General features: G+C 42.2%; 1 long non-coding RNA gene across 6 annotated transcripts in view; it reads right to left on the bottom strand.

The window, feature by feature from the left end:
• The window catches only part of LOC106041016 (uncharacterized), a 148469-nt gene extending 132128 nt beyond the window's left edge, over positions 1-16341 (bottom strand). For all 6 annotated transcript variants that reach the window (XR_010832356.1, XR_010832353.1, XR_010832352.1 and 3 more), the window contains exon 1: positions 14298-16341. This is a non-coding gene — a long non-coding RNA (uncharacterized lncRNA). The remainder of the gene's footprint in view (positions 1-14297) is intronic.
• Positions 16342-19777: the final 3436 nt, after the last annotated feature.

The raw sequence follows: 19777 nt of genomic DNA, 5'->3' as shown, positions 1-19777 counted from the left end.
ATCTATTCCAGCAAAAGGAAAAATGACAGAAGTATTATAGCACAGTCATAAAGTTCAATGCAGGTTCAAGCTCGGTGAGGCAGAGGAACAGGTGGGAGAACAGGCCAAGGGGATCAGCTGTCCTGAGGTGAACACAAGCCGCAGTGCAAATCCATTCCCATACAGGCCAGATTTCAGTTTCTCCTACCTCAGTTTAAGCAACAGAAATTTGCAATTTTGCATTACTCCATGAACTCCGAGGGTCATCAGTGCCTTTTCCCAGCCCCACTGGGGGCAGGATGAGAGAGAACCATGGTAGTGGTCATCTCCTGCAACAGACTCACTCCCATCATCTAGAAATGACACAGAAAGGTCAGCACACCTCATTCGCTCAGCACATAGCATCAATGCAGCCTAAATTATTCCTGGGTTTTAAAGCAAGCATTAGAAATCAGCAGTTCTTCCATAAACTATCACACTCATTATGACAAAGGCATCTGCTGAAGGCGATTATTTGTCTGAACATCCCACACAGCGTAGGTAGAACATGGGTTATGTTAAGAGCCTGTTGTAGGATGTAGTCTTGTATCATTTCATAAAGTATAGATTTTACATCCAAGGGGTAAGCTTAATGTCATAAATTATAACTGTAGTAAGTTGTTGCTGACTTTTTTTTGTGCAAATCTATAATTTTAGAGTGTTTACCTGTCTACCAGAAGTGCACCAAGTTGAATTGCCAGCAGATTTGTAGTTACTGCAATAGGAGCTTCTTGTGAAGTAGCTACAAAGGTTGCTCACAGGACCAGGACAAGCACATCTCTTTACACCAAAATAAACAATTACTGGTGATGTAAAAATACGGAGTCCCACAGGCAACCCTGAACTCTGCTCACAATTCAGATTATTTGAGCTGAACTGCCTTTAAACTCAAATTCATGCTAATGCAGGTACTGTAAATACAGCTTGAACCTTAATTCAATAACAAGATCAACAGTTACACTTAAAGATTACTTAGCACTTCAGCAGTGTGAGCAAAATCCTTTTGATCACCTATACTGTGCTATTCATTATTTTCTTTGATGGTTAATAACATTGAAATGCACTTGTTAAAAAGAATAAAATGAAGTACAATATTTATACCGTATTACAGAGTGCATTAGCAAATCGGAAAGCTCAGAGCACCTACATTAAAAAAGAAACATTATCAATATTTGATGTTTGTCATCTTTAACATCTCATTGTGTTTTTAACTTCAATGAAGCTTCCAACCCGGAATCCATCACAGCACCTAGAAATGAGACCTTCTGCCCACCAGACCCACACGCTGGCCATTTTATTACACATCTTTGTTTCCTTCTTTGTGTGCCTTACAGAAAACAGAAATCAGCATCCGCAAACCACCGTGTAATTTCAAGAGGTGAGTGCTGGGAGACATTTTAGTAAGCAAGAAGAAAGCAATTATTTGACTTGGAGATTTCAACACTAGCCTAAGTTGGGAAAAAATGGCATGAAGACATTGTGCTAGGCAACAGATCATGTAAACATTTCCTATGACAGTCTTTCATCATCTATAGGAACATTTACACTGCCAGATCTTGTCTTCTTTAAAAATGTCAGCTCGGTAAGTTTGATGCACATGTGCTCCTTCTGTAAGTGTCTGCTCAGGCAGACAGTTTACTAATTTGTGGCTCAGTAAACCTTTCACTGCACCGAGCACCTTGAGGTTAGCACATCTCTAATCATTATTTGATAACAGAAATCTGTAAGCATCACATCCCTGGTAACAAGAACATTGTATCTTAGCAACCAGCCTTGATATTCAAACAATTTCATTAAAGCGTAGCACCTCTTAGCAGGTGGGTGAGTGCGGGTGTTGATAAACATTTATAACATGATCAACCATTGTGTTTGCCAACACTATAATCAGCATGACAAATTTATGAATTTGTTTACAAGCTCTTAGGTACCAACCTAAGTAGGTAAACTACCTTGCAGCACGCTTCTCTATCTATAGATAGAGGCACGTTCGGAGACTCGATGCTTCTTTAAATTGAACATATTGGGTAAAAGGTTAGCAGATGAACACCACATCACCGTAAAAATCACCATTTAAATTAAACCACAAAGGATGTGTTAGAGCAAGGGCAAGGATTCTATTTCACCCCCAAGAGAGCAAGGAAATTTAAAGTTGAAACCATCTTTAATTTATCCCTGGGTCCCCAGCAGGGCACATACGAGGATGCTGTGCCCAGCCCCACATACGGGAACCTCGTCACCACGGGGCCAGCACCGTGGGTCTGATGATGATGACCAGGGGGTCATCATCACCGCCATGCAATGGAAGAGATCCCTCCCAGCCTCACATGGGGCTGCGGGGAGAATCACCAGCCTAACCCCGCTGCGTCCCAAGGGAAACAGGCAGGGCTCTTGCTTTGTTTCATTTCAAACACCCTACAGCACAGCTATATTACAGGAGGATGGCAGAGTTCAAAGGCACCACCCTTCTTCAGAGAGGCAGCTCGGGCATGCTCAGCGCAAAGGGTTAACATAAATACATCATCTTAAGTGGAAGCACTACAGACTGGATAGGCCAAGTTTTGCTTACAGAAACACGGGAAATCTTTTTCAGTTCTGGGTTATGGAGCCCTGCCCCTTGCTATCCCAAAAGAAGCACATCATATCATGCTCTTCATAAACTATTTAGCTTCATCTTCAAACCAGTTAAGTTGGTTAACCCCACGATTTCCACAGGAAGGATTTTCTAGAACTTCACTCCCCTGATGATTTGAGGTCTCCTAATCTCAGCTCCAATTTTATTTACGGCTCTTGAATATTCATTTGTTCTTATGCTAATACTATCATTTAACTTAAACCACTCAACCCTTCCTAGTGTTTATGTCCCTATTTTTTTTTTTTTTTTTTTTTTTTTTTTTTACACAGAGCCATCGTGACCCCTCTTAGTCGTCATTGTTGCTAGGCTAAACAAACGGTGCTCTTTTATGGCTGTATTACATCAACACACCCCTGCGGAGGGCAATAGGTTTATTCTTTTGTAATCAACACCAGCATTTGATCTCATGAACTTGAAGGGAAATATCCTTCTATGAGCATTACTTTCTGAAATCATTTCCAGTGTTGCGCTGCCATTTAAAGGAGCAACAAGGAGAGAAAGAGGAATGGCCACAGAAAGTTAGTGAACACAAGTAGGAAAAACATTTAAGGTCAATGGGTAGATAAACACCATACATATACTCCACGTTTGTATGTGATTAATTGATCTTTTACTAAAACAAAACAGAAGTGAAATCTTTGGAACAGCCAAGAACTCCTAGACTTCAAACCTATTCCAAAATGATAACCTTTTTCCTTTTTCTCTCTCTCTACATATTTTAATCAAGCAACCCCAATAATAGTCTTACTAGAGCTATAAAATGTTTAAAGTTTACCAAAAGGTGGGAGACAAAATGCAAGTAAGAGAAAAACAGGAATATGAAGTTTGTACCTTGTACCTATTGCATCCAAGGTAACACTACCGCACCACTGATTTCACACTGGGCATGCTACATCAGGCTATTAATCTACCTGAAATACCTGGGACCAAGTGAAGCATTATGAAATAGGTAACTGAAACTCCCTTTTTGAAATTAAAGTCACCCGCTATAAAAAAGAACACATTTTATCATTTAGGCTTGTTGTCTTTGTGTTTAGCTTTCCTTCTGTTGCTGAGATCTGATGACAAATCTGTACTGTGCATCTGGGAAAGAAAACCCACCTGACAATTTTTTTTCCTCTTTTTCTTTTAACTGAGTCTACAGGTTTGTAAAGCTGAATAATTTTTAAGTATCTGAAGACTAGGAAAACACATAAATGAAGGACTACAGTGCACAAGGGCAAATAGGGTATAAAAATGCACGTATACATGCACATTTTGCTAAAACAAACAGATGTCAAGTATATATATACAAATAAATATACCTTTAGCAACAACTTGAATTAGTTCCAGAACAGGAAAGGGAAAAAAGCCATTTAACACAGAAAACAAAGGTAAAACATGTTCTGCCCTGTACAAACAACATGCACTTTTCAGAACGAGGCCTTTTTTGTTATCAGAAAACATAAGGTGTATTTTGACCAGCTGGGATTCTTCATGCCTCAGTTTTGCCTTCTGCAAAATGGGAACATTGCTTTAACCCCCATTTCCTTTCCTGCAAACTAACACTTACAAAGCACTCAAAAGCTGAGAGTGCTTTTAGAATAGCATCCTCTGAAAAAATTGAAGAAATCACAAAGACAACCAAGGTAACTGGCACACATGAGTCAAATTCATATTCACTAGCAAGGATCTTTTTCCCAATGTTTGCATAGCACAGAGTTTGATCGATGGACAAGTGACAAGAGTAATCTAGAAAGACATTTTCTCTTTTCCTTTCAGCTCATTTCTACCACAGGATATCTATTTAGTAGTCAAAGAAGAGAAATGAATGAGTACTTGTAATGCTATAAAAAGTCTTGGTTAAAATTCCCAAGTACTGATTGAAATGTGACTGGCTTTGAAAAGGCAGAGTTTAAGGTGGTCTTCAGATATTATTGCTCAGCTTTCTTAGTCCACTCTCACACTGTTCTCATGGAAAAGACAGCATTTTTGGTTCTCATTTTTCCAGCAGCCTCAGACTGCAGCTATTCCCCAGAAAAGATTAGTAAAGATTCACATACAGTCAAAAGTTGGTTAAAAAATTCCTTTTCTGCATATCTCATTTCCTAGTACTCCACCCCCCAACTTCCAAGTCCAGTTTGTCAAATCTTTGCCACACAGAGGAAGCCACTTGACAACATGTTTAGTTATACAATACAGCAGGCAAGCATGCAGAGATGAGATCCATAATGAAGCATGCTACTCTAGAAGCAATAAGTGCTTAACACCACCATAGGCTAGGTAAATATTATCCCCGATGTGGAGTTAGAGGAATACAGAGGTTTCATCAAGACTACATGGAGTCATTTGTACAAAACGGAGTTTGATCTCATTGGCTGCAGGTTCCCATTTTTATATCCAGATTCAACGCCAAGAAAGAAACTGATGGATGTTTTAAAATACAGATATTTTGTGGAGTTAGGACGGACAGTTTCTAAAGCTTTTGTGGCCTTCTCCATAAGAGCTCTATGACCACTCAACACTTTTGACTAACAAAAGGAGGAGAAGCATGCTGAGGCCACCTGTGGCTCCACATTCCTCTCTTTTATTCATCACCCTTGTCCCCAGCTAGAGTTACCCCTCATTCCTGGGAGGAACACTGTGGGTATACACACAATGGCCACTTACATAAAAGAACCTCACCTTGGGCATCTAGGTGGTCACCTAAATTAAAAATAAATGCAATCAGAACTTTCAGAAGTCAGAATGCAAGCAGTTTTTTCCCCATGCCATTGCAGGAGCAGCAGAGCTTCCTGACAAACTGGGTCCTACTGCACTAGCAGTGGCAACGCTGGAAGGCAACCAATATAGGATGCTACAGATGATGCCCAAAGACAAATATACACCCTTCTACATTTAAATAGCATATTTTGCCCTTTTTTATTTTATTTTTTAAGCACCATACTAGAATCCAGTTAATTTTCATAATGCCAGTTCAGAGCTTCCTGACATTTTCAGTGGAGAACTGTAAGAACAAGCCTGCAAACGTCCAGGCAAAGCACTGCAGATGGCTCCACTTTGGGCCTCTGACAAAAAATGCCAGAACGGAGGAGGGTAGGAAAGCTGACAAACACAGCTCCACTACACAGCAGCTCCTGAGATTCCAAAATTTGTCTTATAAATGCTAAATCAAGTCCTCAGAAAATGCTAAGCTGTTGAAGTCTCCATCTTAGTCTCAAGCACACAGATTTGAGTAGCAAAAATTGTTGCGTTGATGTACTCTGAGATTCCTTGGTCTGTTATGTCCTAAAGTTCACTCTTTTGCCCAAGTCACAGCAGAACTTTTAATTCAAATTTAAAAAGAAACAACACACACAAACACACCACAGCCACACAGAGAAACAAGGTGGGGGGGGGGGGGGGGTGTGGAACAGGCAAAGCAGAGCTTTGTACCAGTCTGAGACAATTTACAGGCACCTACCTCATACTATCACACTAATTAAGAGCTTTTTAATGAGGGAGGGAGGTGAAAAACTTTCTGGATGTTCTGCTGGCTCTCCGGGAGCTGTAAGAATTTCCAGGCTTTAGTTCTTCAGAAACGCATCAAGGAGATTAAGATCTTGCAGTGGTCAGTTGAATTATGTATGTTTTTCCGTCAGATGAAAATGAGGTTAGCCTAATGATAAATAGGACTGTGGACATATATCTGGTTTTTGCTTGGTTTCGAAATTATCCTGATTACAGTGGGAAGTATTTTCAGCACAGTGATGACTTTCACGGTGTTGAGGGTGGGAGGGGAGAGTAGCACCTGCGTACAAACATAAATCAGAGTGACCCTCTTCCACTTTAACTCGCAAGGAAGAACTATCACATTTTAAGGAAAGAATAGTCTCTGCTAAAGGAAAATTAAAACTGACCTACTAGGCTGATAATTTCTTGAGACTAGAATATTAAATACTCTTTGATTATGAATTGTATTAAAGTGATTAAAATATTCTAATAAAAATTCCTAATCCCAGACCTGCTGTCATGTAAACATATATGGTTCACAATGTCTCAGTGCAACTCAGTATTTGTAATAAAGTACATAATTCATTAAATATAATCTAATGACCTTTAAATTGATTTTCAAACTCAAAAATATACACTTTTACCATCCTACCATATGATATAAAAGAAAATGAGCAAAATTATATATTGCACCTATCCCTGTAAGCTTTTTACTGCTTTCCTGACAACGTGATCACCTCTGTAATATAAGAGCATCTTGAAGAACTCAGAACTTCATCAGATATTGAGAGATGAGTGACAAAATCTACAGGCAGAAATCCTAACATTTTCCTGAAGTATCTTTGTTATTATTTATAAACACTTTTTCTGTTGCTGTAACACAACTAGGAGACATATGCAGATAGATAAAACACCAAATGTTTAATCTCTCTCTTTTTTTTTTAATGTTTTAAAGTGATCTTTGTATTATGCAGGATTTTTCCTTCAGATCACTACGATAGTCTTCTGAGAGTCAAGCTGCAATCCCTGTTTGACTCATCACATTATGTGCTTGTATTAAGTTTTTCATTAAATCCCAGTGCCATCTATAAGTTACTACTAATATCTTTACACCACTGAGGATTTGATATTTGATGGAAAGCCCCTGAAACCTCACCAAGGGTATCATCAAATCAGGCAAGCCTCACTTTCCTATGTATTTACCAACTGAAGCATATATTCAAGTGAACCTAGTCTGAGTCCTCCATGGTTGGTTAACCAGCTATACAGTTCTCCCAACCTCTCGTTCCTATCAATATAGCTAAAATTCTACAAAATAGCATCCCTTGATGCTGTACCTAAATACCAACACTTCACCTGGAGAGAATCAATGTATCTGTCACATTAATTCCTCGCTTCTTGCTTAGTGTAATGCATCTAAAGAAATGAAACTTATTGAATCAAATTTAATGACATAATAAATTCTTCCCTTCAGACAATGTTGAGGCTTAATTCACTAGTGCACTTTAAGCCTTTGCCTTTAGCATCTGATGGGTCATTAGTCTGTAATCCAGCAGCTAGCCTGTTTGGAATCTAAACTAAATCAGCAAGTACCATATCAGTAGTTTCTGAAATATGACTGGCAGGTCAAGTGTCCTCAAAAAGACTGCCTGGGGCACTAAAGACTAGGATAGGGCATGACTAGAACAGAACCAGCGATGAATCTGAAAGCATGTACTCAATAAAGACTTCATTCATTCTAACTCACTAAACAGCAGTTCTTCGAATGACTTGACTTATATTTTTGATGTTTTTAACCAGTAGGTCATGCAATAAAATTGTCCTGTATGTGCCAATAGGCTTAACACACAGATCATTGACTTGCACGCTTGGGCATATTTTATTTATATTTTTCCCCTCAAGTTTTTCCATGGCAGCCTGAAATAGGCAATAGAATCGCCATGGTGTGGCAAAACATGCAGTTTTGTGGGCTCAGATCAGAGAGTTTTCAAAAGCAGCAAGTTTGATGAAACACCTGTTTGTCAAAAAAGAAAGCAACTCTGAAATACCAGCTCCTACACCTGAAGAGTCACATTCTGGAGATGCTACTAATAATCACACATCTGTACGCCCAGCTGAATATCTTTCATGTTGCATATTAAAAATAACCCTTATGTAACCACTCCAGGGGTTTTCAACACGAGTCAGAAAACCAACTCTACTTCAGAATTTCAACTGGCGTATTTCAGGCTTACTGGAGAGGAAAGTGTGCTGCCCTCGTCCTCATAACCCTCCACTACAGTATACACTGAACACTCATAAGACTCGATTCAAAGTCCACTTCAGCCAATTGACCCCAGTGGTCCTTAGATCAGGCCCTTAATCTGTACATTGCACCAAGATAATCAGTAACAGCTTAGTTAGAGGACACATTTTTTCACCTATCATTTACCAGATTCCACAAAAGACTCGCACTTTCTGTGAAGGCAGCCTGTCATAGACTATCATGGTGATTTAAGTGATATTTTCCATTAAAACAAAAAAACACACAGTAGCAAAAATAAAGAAATAAAACAAAAACATGAGCTTGACACTTTGACTTCCAGAAGATGCGTTTTCTTTGCTGCTCCTCTGAACCATGTTTCAACTCTTACGTCACAGCAGTTTCTCAACAGACACAGAGGACATTAGCACTAAGCAGGGGGTGGAAAGGGAAACCAACTCATGCATCAAGATGTATTTTACTTCTCAGCAACATTTCTTTATTCACTCTAATGTCTGCAATATAAGGATACTTAGAAATATTAGAGTCCAGATCCACTCTACAGTAGCTGAGCTACCGAGTGCATCACAGCTTTACCAAGGGCTTTACTGACTTCCATGTGACACAGACAGCAATAGGCAGATGCTCTTGAAAGCAGCAGCACACAGCTGTAGAACAATTTTAAAATAACACTGTTTCAACCCAAATCTATATATGTATCAGGGGAAGTTGTAGGTGCTTGGCCAGTTGCTTAAATCAGCACTTTGTGCTGCAGGTCTGCGGTGAGAAGACCGTTCCCAGCAAACCGGGTTGTAAATTATCACAGAGAAACCTGCCTTGGCCCTCATTACATCGCACAGGGAGGTAACAAGGTTTGGAAACCGAGCATGTGATCAGGTAACGAGCTGCAGACCAGAGTTACCCACTACCCTCACAGCATTGCAATGCTGGGATTCACAAGGTGGACAGGATCATACCGATACCCGCACCACGGGATAGGAGGTCACAGCCCACGTCTTCAACAGCCACTTTCCTCAGAGCAGTTGTGTGAAATTCAGCGGGGCAAATCCCAGAATATCCCCTCTCTGAGCAAGCTGGATCCAGAAATGAGGTATCTAAGTTGCCTACAGATGAATTTAAGCATGCATTAAGCACACTGTGTAACAGAGGCAAAATTACTTATTGCTTTAAGCATGCCCATGCTATTTTAAAATAGGCTGGCCGTCATGAGCATTTCTCCTATTATCTTTGGTGACATTTAATCAGTGCTTAAATGTTGGGAACACAAGGGAAAGAAATCAGGTTATATATTTGGGAAAGCAACTCTTAAAAATTAGGCTTCTTTCCAGAAGAATACTTAACCGGTTGCTCACTGACTAAGCAAACACAGCTAGCACAGACGCTTTCTTCCCAGTAGGAGGAAAGCTGCAGGATGCCCCAGCCAGGGTCAAATCCTTCCCAGGGACATGCTGATAAAGCTGAGTTCAAGCTCGTAGAAGACTTAGACCCATAACTTCCACCTCTGTACAGTAATATTTGCTTTTTCTGTCTCACTCTAACTGCGGAGGTAGAAGGTATTTAGAAGAGTGAAGAAATATATTTTTTTTAATTTATTATTGAACTATCAAAGGCACTCTGTCATTTGGGATCTCCCTCTATCTCCAGCGTTTGTATTGCAAGGTACTTCAGTAACAGCAGTAAGTGAGCCTAAAATGCCAACTTGAGATTTGCATTATAAATGGCATATACAAAGAGATTTTTTAAACTTTGGTTGATCTAGCATATCAAAGATCTTTTCCTCTCTTTTTCTAAGCTACTTCAGTGACTGTATTGAAGTGAACTGAAAGGATTAGCTTGAAAGTGGCAAGAAATCTGGCATGCAAAAAAATTTCCACCCCCCCACCCTTATTTCTGTTGAACTCTTCATTATAGGGGGGGGCTCCTTTCCTCTTCTGAAAGGTGTTTTTCTCTGTCTCTCTCATGCTATTCCATGCTGTGCCAATACCAAACAAGGTGAAAATACAAAGCACGGAAGAATAGCTCCTGACACTGGCTCTTTCAGCTTTGTTCAACCTTCTGCCTTGCTAAACTGAGCACCAGGGAGATTACAAAACACTTGTATGTTATTTCCACTTTAGCTGGATCTATCACTAAGTCTGGCAGTGCTGATGCTCCAGCTGTCCCATACCTTGCCCTGAGCTGCTTCCCCAAAGCTCATCGCCACCACAGGCTGCATGGCAGTACGGTGCTCAGAGCACGTTCTCCTCTTCCCAAGGAAGTCACAAGCTGTTTTCACTGCTTGCGGTGAGCACAGTCTTGCTCTGGAGTAATGTGTAGCTGGGAAAAATGAAGCAGCATGGAAAGTCACTGGGGGAAGAGGAGCAGAAGGAATGACTCAGCTCTGAACCTGAATTCAGACACAAGTGAGTAAGAGCTCCCAAAATCAAAAAGATTCATGACCGCTGATACCAAGTCTCCATTCAGATGCGTTTCTATTTAGGAAGCTTACAGCAAGTGAGAACCATTGGTTGCTTTGCAGCTCTCCACCTGGCCTGATGTCCATCCATTTCATCCCCCCCCCCCCCTTTTTTTTTTTGAATAATTAGGCAAACCAGCTGCATTTACTTTTCACAACAAAAGCTCTTTCTGCATATTAACAAGTTCAGCGGCAGTCCTACCCAAACAGCCAGCATCTCCTAGATAACAGTCTCAAAAAGGAGCAGGCCTGCAGGCCTGACCCCGCAAAGAGCTGCAGGACGTGCTCACAGCTCTCCTCTTCCTCTGCCCCACTTATTTCCCCACAGCCACCTCCCAGAAAAGGCTGGCAGAAATAAAAGGGGCAGCAGGCAGAGGCCGAGGCAGGGTTTGGGGCTCCCGTGCCGGCCCCACAGGGAGCCGAGGGCTGAGTCACAGCCCCAGAGCAGCAGGCCCCGAGTGTTTACACGCCACGCTCTTCTTCCCATTGCAGAAGTGCTGCACTGGCCACTCCGGTCCAAGCTCATTCCTCTTACATCAGTGACTTCAGAGCATGATTAGACAGCATAATCCCTGCTTCCTTGACTCACTTGCTCCTGCCGGGATGAGCGGCATGCTCACCATGGAAGCAGCATGCTTTCCTTTCAGGACAGTCCATGGGGCAGTCTGGGTACCCAAAACATTGGCAATGTTGTTCAAACACAACCAAACACAGCTCATAGAGACACTACTGGAAGAGGCTTTTGGAAGTCTATTTACCAGCTACTAATTACAGAAAACATTAAGGCTTTTCTTCACATTGTGCGGATACCCCGTCCCTCAGTGCTGGTGACATGGGCGGCCTTGTCAGAGCTGAGTAGCTGCCTGCTGCCCCCTCCTCTTCATTGACCCCGAGCTAAAACCATGCCAGCACCAGCTGGCCAGCACGCTCACAAATCCACGAAACCCACCCTGAAGACAGCAGGATCTCTAAAACCCGCAGAAGCAAGACCAGGATTTTTCCTTCATGCCAAGATTAACTGCAGAAGAGTGCTACAACAGCCATTCATCACCACCACCACCTTAAGCCTTCCTCACTGCGTATATCAACATGTCTGGGACTGTGACTAATGTAAAAGGCACCACCCTATGAAAAGGGATAAAATGAAGAAACCACCGGTGACAAGCATCAAGTCAGCTTCATTAAGGTGTTCTTTTGTTTTTAAAATAAAGATTAAAATTACATACAGACTCTAAAAAGGCCTTTTCAATCTTCTTCTGAGAAAGAAATGCAAAACTTTAAGTCAGTTCAGGTTTATTTCAAGACATCTTTAAAAGAAATAAAAATAACCTTCCAAAACACCCAGACAAGTGACACAAACCCGTGATCCCACAAAGACTACACGGGTGCTAAGCCACATGTGAAATACAGTTTGCACGTATGAAGTTCAGCACGCAATAAACTTTACGGAATTTCTGAGAACCAAGTAACATCAAGCAAAAGACTAGCTGCATTCATATCTGTATTTGCTTTTTCTGTTGATATATTCAACTTTCCTGTAAGATAAGGTGCAGGTAGAAGAGCTGCACGGTCCTGGCGTTGGCAGAGGAGAGCCCACCTTCTGTAAGGACCCATCCAACTGGGTCAGCTTGAGCCTGATGGCAGAAATGAGCAATAAAAAGTTTAACACTGGCTGAAATAATCCCGGATTTCATTTAATCTCCCTCCTAGTACTAAAAATAACAGAGAGCAATAAAATCTCAGATGGTGCATTTGCTAGAGCTGCTGTTTAATCTTGCTGATAAAAAAAAAAAAGCAGACCCCTTTCTCAGCTTCCCGACACTCAAAATCACATTTCTTTTTCCTGTATTGCCAGAATATCCACCTACTTCCCCGAATAACACACGTAAAGGCTATTTTCCTACACATAAACATGCCTTCTCTGTTCACAAGAGCAGAACTGGCTTTGGGAAAAAATATAAGAGTTACTAAAGCCAATAAAGTAGTTTCCTCAGCCACACATATGGCTTCTAAGTTTAATAGCAATTATGTCATTTTTATATATGATTCACTTGATGTTGTTTTTATGTGAATCATTTGACATATATAACTCAGGCAGATTTCTTAAATAAGCATATCACCAGAGACTAAATTACTAATCAATTAACCAAAAAGGTTTTTTTCTCCCTCCTCCCAACTAGGCATGCAATTAAGACAGAAGCCTAGACTTAGAAACACAGGTACTCTGAGAAAATGAGGTTTGATAAGCCACAGATTTTCACTTTGAGGGAAGGACAGGGACTGCAGAGAAATAAATTGGGGGCCACAGCAAGAAAATAAATGAAAAAGAAAAAAGAAGGGCATTCAGCTGTCCCCCTGGGGCAACCTGAGGAGCCTCCACACAGCACTCAAGGTTTCTCCAGCACAAATGTGACCACAAACACCTGTGGCTCGGCCCCAGCCCGGCTAGCAGGTGCAGAAGGGACTGACACCCCCAAATATGTGGGCACCATGTTTTAATTCTCACTTCTCTTCTTGCTAGGAGATAACAGGCGAGGCCGGAGGTCAGCAGTGAAGAAGGAAGGAAACAGCCTCATCAGTGAGGTGTTTACAGTTTTCTTGCCTGACCCCCTTGTGCTCTCACCACAACGCACACCCTTCTTTCCAGAAGAAATTCAACGCCCTGCAACGCCCCTTCCTCATTTTCAAACCGTTCCCGTCCTGGTGCCCAGGAACCTGCGCCTCGCCGCGGGCAGCTGGCCAGCCCCTTCCAGAGCGGCTCCCCGCGCTTTCAGATCAGCCACCAGATAGGTTTTATTTCTCCAACTTAACTGTTTTTAAGCATATTTCCATGAGCTTGGAGCTCAGTGTGCATAAGCAAACTACCTGACTCATTGCGTTTATAGGGCTCAACTGAACCAGAAACAGGCGCTTTCCATACTGCCCTTGTTACTCCCGCTAAGGAACAGGCATCTCAGGGGGCGAGCCTCTGCTCCTGCTGTAAAACAGCCTCAGGAACCAGTTACCATTTCTTCAACTCTCCACACCTACAATAACTCTGCATAAAGTATTTCCTTCCATCTTATAAATCCCCCTAGTTAGCACGCAAGCAGGGGAGTCCGTGCTTACAAGTGTATGGAAAGAAAAGATTTTGGCTCCCAGAAACTATCCAAAGCAGCTTTCTCCGTACCTTGGCCAGTACAGAAAGAACAATTAAGCACACACTTGATATAAGCACACAGCTAAGTACATTAACTCCTCTAAAACAACCTTATTTGCTTGTTTTATTTAAGAACATGTTCAAGAGATTTACTCAAAGAAACCAAAGCAAACAGCTAGACCAGGGCTCAGGCACTGAACATCCACTACACCAATCACTTCAAACCTTTTCCAGCATATAGAGGAAACACAGTTTTCACCAGTTTTTAAGGACAACAAGAGCACACCTTTGCTTTCCCACATCCAGTAGCAGTTTTTACCTTAAGAAAAGGCACGCTTTCTTCTCTCCTTGCCTCCTGCCCTCCATGTCCCAAGAGGAGCAGAAGCCCAGCTCCTCTGAGGTCAGCCCCAATGAAGGCACCCACCCTGGCTCAGGGCACAGAAGCACCCCACCTGTGCCAGCAGCACTTGGCCAATAAGCCTTAGCAACACTGAGCTTGATGTCAAGTCTTTCTGCACCACACACACCTGGGGGCACTTAATGGAGGGTCACAAGAGTCCACAACTAAAGCCAAGGCACTGCCATGGGTAAGTGAGACATGAGGCTTAAGCACGTACACCTGCTGAGAGTGGCAACAGTAATCCCCCTCCTGGGTGAGCCAGCATGCTCCTCTCTGGTTTTCATTACCTACAAAGGGAGCTTGGAGAGGAGGTGTGCTCATGCTGACGTGAGCAAGTCCACAAAGTTTTTTCTTATAGCAGCATTCCTCTCTCCTGCCACCTGCTCATCATTTCAGGTGCCTACCCCAAATGCTCACGCTCAGATGTTGAAAATTATCACTGATAGGAGCTCTTAATTCCTGGAAGTTTTATTCACTTTTACTCAAAACCTGTTTTGTCTCCCTTTTCCTTCTGCTGTAGAAATCTGACAATCTGGTTTTATAAAACAAATAATTCCCCAAAGACAGTTGTGCTGACAAGAATGAATACAGCCAGCTTGGCTCCCCTGAGATACAGCTTGTTAAAGGTGTAAAGCCTGCTGGGCTCTCTTTACCTGTCTGGTTAATAAATGTTATCAATCATAAAGTTACAGGCAGGCAGAGTTCACATCCTCCCTTGTGAGTGTCTTGCAGGACCATCCTCCCTGCTCGGGAGGCAGGAGCTTTGGCATCTGGGGCTTCCAGGGAGCTGCATGTGCTTCCTAAAGCTTGGGGAAACACCATCCAAGGGCTTCTCCAAAGTGAACCTTGTGCCTCTTTTTGCTCCGGTTTACTACACAAGCTTCATTAATACAATACTTCAAAGCCATGTGGCCTGGTCTACCAGAAACTAGAGCAGAACATTAATGGTAAAGCTGTGGCTTTGCAGAAAATGTAATGGATAGACAGTGATGTAAAAGGTGCCTACGCCACGCACCAAGCGGTACATCTCCTGTCGTGTCTCCACCTTTCTCACCTTCCTTTCCCTGCGGCTGGCCCATCTGCCCTCACTTGGGAGCTGTGACTTCACACATCTCTACCCACCGTGCCTACCCTGCTGGCTGCGTAATCCTCAGGCTCTTGGTGATTCGCAAACCTGCGCAGCAGTTACAGCGTGAGGTTTCCCACTGCTCCTGGGCAGCCTTGACTTCCCTATTTTCCGCTGCGCCAAACCCACCTTCAACCATCGCCAACCCCAGTGCTTCCACCCACCCCTGGTTAAAGCGGTCTGGGCTCTGGATGTCAGTGGTGCGGACTTCTTGTGCTCCACGCATGCCCTTCATGCCCCATGTCCTGCCACAGCCAAAGGAAAGCATCCTGCTGGCACAACGATGCTCCGAGAACAGTCCTGGAGCCTAAAAGCTCCCGACAAGGAAACAAGCAGAGTGGAGCAAAGTAAAGCAAAACCAAGGAGTTAAGGAACGTCGTTGTCCAATTAGGAAATTGTCCAAATTGTCGTTGTCCAAATCACTTCGTTGTCCAATTAGGAAATCGGTTCACTTTAAATGTTGCTTTAAGCTGTGTAACAAAGATATGATAATTTCCCAGTTTTTTCTCCTCCCCAGACTGACTGATGCTGCACAACGTGACAAAGTGTGGCCTAGATTAATTTTTAGGAGTCTTCCTAAAGTAAATTTCATGTATTTAGTGAAATCATGTGCTGCTAAGATATATGATAGGCCTACAGAATGAGACAAACACACCCACCCAAGAGAAAGGATTCACTGAAATAATACCATTTCTAGGAATTAAAGTTATTGGAATTCAAGCCGAAACCCATTTTCTATACGCAATCTTAATGTGATCCTCAGGGAGCTCTGAAATTATCATCTTCGAGTAAGTGATCTTTTCATGCAATTTTATTCTAGCACTATATCTAGGTATCTTCCCCATAACTTCTATGTCCACAAGCTTATTTATCTCCTTGCTAAAGTTCAAAATCTAATTTCCAACACAGGTTACTTACTGTAATAAACTGTACAAGCTTTAAAGTGACAAGTTGAAAGATACAATTTTTTAGAGTTATGAATTAATAGCCATATATGTCAAAGAAAGTGCCAACTTTTTCATATTTATAGATATATTATTGAAATGATAAAAAATGAACTGAGGAAAGAGAAAAGAAGTGAGGAGAACTACATATAATGAATCAAACATACTTAACAAGACATGTACAGACACTTTAGTGTGCATCTCTTTTATTACATTACATTAATCAAATTCTGCTAAAGACATCCATCTAAGCGAAGTGTCACAGTGATATTCTATAAAAACATTCTTTTGAAAAAGAGTCTTCCCTGACAGCAGTATCAACCACACTGTCTTAAGTGATTGTCAGGACTGCATTACTCAGAAATTAAGAGAATTTATGTAAGTGCCTCGTGAGCTCCCCTGAAGAAAAAATAATTTAATTGGAGCAAGTGTACAAACTCTGATAAAGGCTGGTAAAACACGGATAAGTGATTTAACTTAGAGAAGCATGAGCCGGGGGGGGCTCTGCTTCTTCCCTCTTTGGCTCACAGTATCAAGAGACTTCCTTCTTCTGGAAAATCTGGGAAGAAAATCCTCCCCTCTATTGAAACCGGTAGAATAGGAGCATTTATCTAAGTTATCCAGTGAGATCTGATCAACGGGGGCTCGTGGCTTTTCTTTTTTCTCCCCACTTATTGTATTTTATTTTTTGAGTGAGTTTAGGAAAGACAACGGAGGTTTCTTTGCCACGTGGACGTGGGCCCAGCCATGGCAGTGTTGCGGTGACCCCTCCGACGGGACGGACACGTGGGTGGTGTCCCTGCGTGGGCTCGAGGCGTGCGTCACGTCTGGCACCGTCTCCTGCTCTCGGGCAGGCACTGCAAACCCACGGCTCCTTACAGGTAACGCGGGGGGATCGTAGCCTCTTGTAGCCTTGCACTTCACAATGGGATCTATAATGGGTTTGTTGCTTTGAAAAAATGAAATTAAATTTAATGGAATTAAAATTTTGTTTTAATTTTTTGTGGTCATTCACCCCCCTTTTTTTCAAAACACTCTGACTCAGGCTTTCTTGACTTTGGCCATGCCTGGAAAAAAAATATGAATACCAAAATTCCCCTCAAATAGTGAATTTGGTTTGCAAGAAACTACTCTCATACTCTAGTGTGGGTAAGACACAGAAAACAAGGGGTGAAAGGTATTGCATCACTTCTTCTCCATTATTTAGATGCAGTGGGATTCATAAATCCACTGAGGTGACATCCATTAGGTAGCATTAAGGTAGTGCTGGCATTCCCACTCAACGCTGGGCTGCCCACTGGGGGCTTGATTCTGCTCCCCTGCAAACAAAGGAAAAGCTCCTCAGGGTAAGCCCTTAATGACGTGGCATCGAGTGTCCAAATATCAGACACAAACACAATTCGGGGGGAACAGTTTTATCTAAGTGATTCACCGGCAGATCACAGAAGCACTGATTTGCTCTTCCCAATTATTCCCTAATTTCACCATCAAACTATTAGCCTGGATGTTATTCAAAACTCAAAGTCAGAACTACAAAAGGCGAACATAAAAATTCACGATTTGCATAACTTATTAACTGAAATATGTAATTCATGTGACAGACAGAACATAAACTTCAAACTGTGTTTTCAGCCACAGTGAGAGCTGTTTGATCTACACTGGTTAGTTCAGGCATCCACTCGGGGAAAAAAAGCACATACGCACACACGCAATTTGTCAAAGTAGTCAATGCAGTGCAATTTTGCAGTGAACTGTGTAAATACGGGAGAATTTTGAACACATCGAATGAAAATTCTGCCATGAACTCAAAGTAATATTTACCAAACATCCAGTTCGCTGTTCACTCAGCTGCTCTTATCAATGTTATAATAAACTATAAATCCTAGCGAGCCCCGAGGCAACTTAACCGCTGTAGTGATGCTGGAGGGTGATTAGGAAAAAAAAAAAAAAGCTAAAGATAAGATCCATTGTTTTTTTCATGGTTGTGCACATCATTTTTCTATTTCTGATGCTTTATGTGTGATAATCTGAGCTTCCTCAGAGGTAAATTCTCATCTAATCATAACTCCCCACACATCAACAGAACATATCCTATGTGGTCTAACAACAAAAAAACAGAGCAAGAAGTGCTTCATTAAGAACGTGGATTTAACCTACTGTAAGCTCATTCTTAGGCTGCAACAAAAGCCTCAGAAAAGGTGAAAATTAAAAGATGCCACCTAAAGAGCTCTCTAAAATTAGAATAAAATTAATTCTTCCTGAAAAAATCTCTAAAATGGATGGCGCTGAGAGCTATGAAGATGGGGCTATTTTTAAAAAAAATGTATCAAACCAAGGGAAAAAGCAGCCCTATTTAAAAAAAAAAAAAGGCAAGTATCATATTCTTCTGCTTGGCTTTATACCTGTATCAAATGAAAACGTAGTGACAGGGCCCATCCGGCAGCATGCTTGATATTATGCAGGGTGCTCGGCTGGATCGAGAGCGCAGCAGCATTAGGGCAAGAGGAGGAATGGCACCAAAGGCAGGGGCACAGGAAGTGCAGAGGGGTCACCTCTCATTTTGGTAGCCCCGCAATCACCAAAGGAGATTTGGGGCTTCAAAGGGATGTTAAAAACCCCTGTTAATAAATTCTGATACCTAACTGCTCACCACTGCACTGGCAGGCAGGAGCATCTCCCATCCCTAGTTTGGGGTTGGAACATCCCTACCCTGGATGGCTTCTGCCACCACAACCACTGCAAAAAAAAAAATAAAACTAAGGAGAGGAGGTGAATTAATTAGTAATTACTTCCCCCTTTCCTGGTGCTCCCAGCACTGCTCAGCCCAGGTTGGCACCCCACGGCTGCTGCCCGCGGCTCTCCGGCCGGGCTGACCTTTCCCGTGGCGGTCCCCACGAGCCGCGTGTCACTCGCACGCGCGGCGCTGCCAGGACCAGCCCCGGCGACTGGAATTTGTCTCCCTCTAAGTGACAGCTGCCATTTTAATGACCCAGCAGCGAAGGTGGACTTCATCTCGGGAGGCAGAGAGGGAATGCGGGGGGGAAAAAAAAAAAAAAAAAGAATAAATGTGTTTGCACAAGGATCTCCTGAAGATCAGATGGCTGGGAAGCGATTTGGGGGTGAATTCTATATTTAAAAAACATTTTTAGCCAATTTAACAGATAACTTAACCAGTTGCTACGTTGCATTGATGTATGTTTATAACTCTGCTTAAATGGTTCTGTATTAAACCGGCTGATTTTCAGCGGTCCCTAATGGAACCCGACTCTTCTCTGTCCTAATCTGCCTCGCGAGATTGTCCAAAGACAGCCCCCTGTCAGATTATTGCA

The sequence above is a fragment of the Anser cygnoides genome, chromosome 6 (genome assembly GCF_040182565.1).
Source record: "Anser cygnoides isolate HZ-2024a breed goose chromosome 6, Taihu_goose_T2T_genome, whole genome shotgun sequence".
In the NCBI taxonomy this organism is placed as follows: Eukaryota; Metazoa; Chordata; class Aves; order Anseriformes; family Anatidae; genus Anser; species Anser cygnoides.
The sequence above is the reverse complement of the archived record's forward strand: the minus strand, read 5'-3'. Positions and strand labels throughout refer to the sequence as shown.